The sequence below is a fragment of the Rhinopithecus bieti genome, unplaced genomic scaffold (genome assembly GCF_001698545.2).
Source record: "Rhinopithecus bieti isolate Rb0 unplaced genomic scaffold, ASM169854v2 scaffold_2654, whole genome shotgun sequence".
Lineage (NCBI taxonomy): Eukaryota > Metazoa > Chordata > Mammalia > Primates > Cercopithecidae > Rhinopithecus > Rhinopithecus bieti.
Window position 1 is genome coordinate 1307089 of NW_016804048.1, and position 4724 is coordinate 1311812.

General features: G+C 43.8%; 1 long non-coding RNA gene across 1 annotated transcript; it reads right to left on the reverse strand.

The window, feature by feature from the left end:
* Nucleotides 1-1501: 1501 nt before the first annotated feature.
* On the reverse strand, nt 1502-3644 carry LOC108522571 (uncharacterized). The gene is made up of 3 exons (XR_001883528.1): nt 3361-3644; nt 2325-2589; nt 1502-1742 (listed from the first exon to the last, which is right to left on the reverse strand). It is a non-coding gene; the product is annotated as an uncharacterized LOC108522571 (long non-coding RNA).
* Nucleotides 3645-4724: the final 1080 nt, after the last annotated feature.

A 4724-nucleotide genomic window follows, 5' to 3' on the forward strand; every position in this document is an offset into this window, starting at 1 on the left:
ATATATAATATTATATATATAATATATATATATTTGAGACGAAGTTTCACTCTTGTTGCCCAGGCCGGAGTGCAATGGGGCAATCTCGGCTCACTGCAACCTCTGCCTCCTGGGTTCAAGTGATTCTCCTGCCTCAGCCTCCCGAGGAGCTGGGATTACAGGCATGTGCCACCACGCCCGGCTAATTGTGTATTTTTAGTAGAGACGGGGTTTCTCCGTGTTGGTCAGGCTGGTCTCCAACTCCCGGCCTCAGGTGATCCACCCACCTCGGCCTCCTGAAGTGCTGGGATTACAGGCGTGAGCAGGAGTCGGCTTTTGTAGCAAAATTTCCTGCCCATGTTTCCCATGAGGTCTATTTATGCAAATGAAAGATTGCAACTTGCTTAGCTCTGATTGGTTGATACAGTTGAGCCCTGATTGGCCAAGGCAGATGAGATCTGATTAGTCAGTATCCAAGCTCCAAACCAGAAGTCTGTCAGATGTTTCTTTCGGGGTAGAGGCTACAGATACCGGGGTATGGGTCTTTCCTTCCCTTAAGGGCAGGGATTTATTTTTGTTAGCCCCATCTAGCAGACAACTTGGCACACGATAAGTAATAAATATTGAGTAAATGAATGCATGTGTACTTGGAAAATTACATTTACCCTCCCCACTCCATGCCTGAAAAAAAACCAGCTACTACTGAGGAGAAAACGAGTAATGTCTTGAGATTGTCTAGAAAGAATATAAACATGAAACTCAAATTAGATAGCAAGTTGAAGAAAGTGTGACACTGGTTTATTTTCAGGGTTTTTTGTTTTTTTTTTTTTTCTTAAGAAAACACAGCACATTAGGAGTTGAGGTGAAGGTACTGACTGTCTTTGTGGTTTGTGTGCAGGTTTTTTGTTTTGTTTTGTTTTTTTACCAGGATTCATAACTGGGGAAACAAAAGCACCTCTTTGCCTGTATAATTTTGTTCCCTTCCTTTATTGCTTTAAATAGGCAAGATGTGGTTTGCCTTTCTTTCACTGCTCATGTTTGCTTTGTGTTCCTTAACAACAATAACTTGCCGTTCATATTGCTCTTAAAGATCGCTAAAGACCCCCTCCTCCCTTACTCATTCCACTCATTTGTAACCAAGATTCTCAGTGCTGCTCACGGAGGCTCCCTCAGCCCAGTATCTTCTGTGCATAAAGCAGTAGATGGTGGGTCCAGTTACATTAAATATCAGGTAATATTGGTACTTTTAACTTTGCTGTGAGAATCCTCAAGATGGAAGCATTATCCTCTGCTTACAATTGCTGTAGGCAAGAATGTGCACCAAACCTCCCAGGAGTATAAGGATCATCACCATCACCATTGTAAGATGACAGCTCTTTACAGTTCACATATCTTTGTCCTGGTTATTCTCCCTCTTAATCATTGAGAGTCTTGTGGCCAGGTGTGGTGGTTCATGCCTGTAATTCTAGTGCTTGGAGAGGCCAAGGCAGCAGGATTGCTTGAGAGGAGGTGGAGAATGCAATGAGCTATGATCTCGCCGCCACTGTGCTCCAGCCTAGGTGACAGAGCAAGAGCCTGTCTCAAAAATTATTTTAAAGGACTCCTCCAAGATAGGTGTGAATTCTTATAGAGCGCAGCTGAAAAGTTAAATGGCTTGTCCTAGAGTACACAGCTCAGCAGAGCCAAGAGTAAAATTGAAATCCAGTGCTTTTCCATCCATGCTGCGGTGAACCTCCACTAGAGTTTTATGGAAGTCCAACTTCCTGGCAATAGGGAGAAAAAGCAATTATAGCCTTTCTTGATATTTAACCTAGCTAACAACTTCAGCCCAGAGAAAATCTTCCAAAAGTCCAAGACAGACAGGTCTGGATGTGTATACTTTCACCCATCAACCATAACCTTAAATCTGAAGCCAGGAATTAGAAAGAAATTCTCAGGGTAACATGATTATTTCAGTCATGAAGTCTCGCTTCCAGCACCCATGAGACTAGCCATGAGACTTGGGCAAATTACTTAACCTTAATTTCTTCAGTCTGTAAAATGGGAATATAATATTGGGTAACACACTAAGCATCATGTCAGGGATATAATTTGGGTGTTTTTCTCCATCCTCCCAGATGTCTCTGATCCCACCGTAACCAAACCCCAAATTCTAGGGTCTTCCTCTGCCAATTTCACAGTTTCTGTACATATTTTCCAGGCACTTGTACCACTCACCACCCTGCAAAAGGGACTGGGCCCTAAGCTTGTGCAGTGATTAATGCTTTCTAAGTCTTTTCCATCTGCCTGCCGTTATGCTACAAGATCTCTGGGTAAAGGACTAGCCAGGTCCGTCTAACACATACTTTGGTGTGACTTAACAAACTGGTTTCTACCACTTTCAGCCTGAAGTGACGGTGCTTTTTAATGTTGGTTGCAGGCAGGGGACTGTTGCCCCTCCCAAACACTTCAGCTTCCTTGCCACGGCCTCTCCTTGGCTTCTGTCTGTCCCTGCCAGCAGCTCTTCGTGGGACCTATCCTGACACTCCAAGAAAGCAGACAAGGGAGTTCCTGATGCAAAAAGTAAAGAGCTTTCATCTGAGGAAGTCGAGTCCTTTTAAATCATCAGGCCTGGAGAGACAGTAAAATGAGAGCAATCATATCCCACTCCTTGTTTTGAGCTATATATTCATTTTTTTAAACTGCTTGCTATCGCCACAGGTAGCTATAATAATGCCACACTGGACACTATCACCTATAGTTTCATAATGAGTAGCCAGTCATTCATCTAAGTTATTTCTGTAAACCAGTAAGAATTCTTGACAAACAACCCTGTACCAGCCCACTCTGTCCCCTTCTTTTGCCTTTAAAATCCTTCCTGTGGCGTACATATACCATATTTTCTGTATCCCATCTGTCATTGAAGGGCATTTAGGTTGGTTCCATGTCTTTGCTATTGTAAACAGTGCTGCAATGAACATTCGTGGCATAAAAAGGAATGAGAGCATGTCTTTTGCAGGAACATGAATGGAGCTGGAGGCTACCATCCTTAGCAAACTGACACAAGAACAGAAAATCAAATACCACATATTCTCACTTATAAGTGGGCACTAAATGATGAGAACACATGGACACAAAGAGAGGAACAACACACACTGGGGTCTATCAGAAGGTGGAGGTTGGGAGGAGGGAGAGGAGAAAAAAAACTCTATTGGGTACTAGGCTTTGTATGTGAGTGATGAAATAATCTATACAATAAACCCTCGTGACATGAGTTTATCTGTATAACCTACACATGTACTCCTGAACCTAAAATAGAAGTTATTTTTGTTTTGTTTTGGTTTGGTTTTCTAAAAAACCTGCTTGTAACAAAGTCTGTAGGAAGCTCACAGCCAAGGGTACCTGGGTCTGACTCTGCCAGGCAGCTGTCCTCATTTTGGTTCAAGTAAACTTTGAATTATACTTTGTGTCTCAGCCTCTTCCCTTTAGGTTGACACTGAGCAGAGTAAATAACTGAATGGCCCCTGCTTCTCTGTCTGAAGCTTGGACTCCTCATAAGAGGACTTCCTGCTCTGAGATAGGAGGGAGCCTTGCTCAGAAGAAGGAGTTCGTGTCTGCTGGGGACACAGTTTCATCCAATGAGGTCAGCAGGGCTGTTGGCAGCTTCCGTTAATTCCGCTGGGGCAGGCAAGTGGCAAGTGGCAGTTACTTAAGCTGAGGATGCTGGGATGGATTTTTACATGAGAAGTTGGCCCTTAAATCAGGAGCCCAACTTAAGTACCCAAGGAAATGGAACACCGAGGAGAGGGACATCACATACACCACCAAATCCTCTTGTTAGTCTCTGGTTTCCACATCCTTTTCCAAAACTTCAGGCCAGCTCACAGCCTCACTTTTCCATCTCTTCACCATTCCTCCAAAGCAGAGCTTCCTGCTGCTACAGGAATAGCTGAGAAGTGGGAAAGATCAAGGGTTGTAAAAGCTGCCCCAGACAATTTACAAAAAGCTTTGCTGGAATTAGGTTGTGCATCTCTGAACCTGAATTAGATCTGTTGGGTCAGGGACCATGCTTACTTACTGGCTCAAGAATTGACAGAGGAGGTGTCTAAGAAATGCTTGTTGGATGAATAAATAAACAGCTGAGTGAATATTTATATGAGCCTGAAAACTGCCTGCACCAGCACGAAAGTAAAGCCCCAACACCCTCAGGCCACACCTACCAGAAAAATATATGTCAGCCCCAGAGAAATGTGGGTGACGTGAGGCAAGTCTGGAGCAACACAGGAAACTGCTGTCCTCCTCTTCTGGCCCCTCTTCCCCTGTGATGCTCAAAATCCCATCAAGGCTGGACATTCAATCAGCGGGATGTAAGAAGGTCATTCTTCACTGTGGCCGTTCAGAAGTTTCCCAGAAACCTGGCTTTCTCTTGTCCATTGCCCCATAAACATGGTGGTGACAAGCTTGGGCTCTGAAATCAGACAGCCCCAAGTTTGAAACCTACAGCTTCTTCCTTGCTAGCTGTGAGACTTGGGCAAATTACTTAACCTTAATTTCCTCAGTCTGTAAAATGGGGATAATATTGGGTAACACCCTAAGCATAATGTCAGGGATATAATTAGTGCTCAATAAATGTATCTCTATTACCCCCACATCCCATTCTGCCATTCCCTTCTTTCTCTTCCTCCCGCAAACCTTCAACTTCATCATTGCCTCTGAACAGCCAAAGGGTAAAACAATCACAAAACTGGGTAGTTTTGGACAGCCCA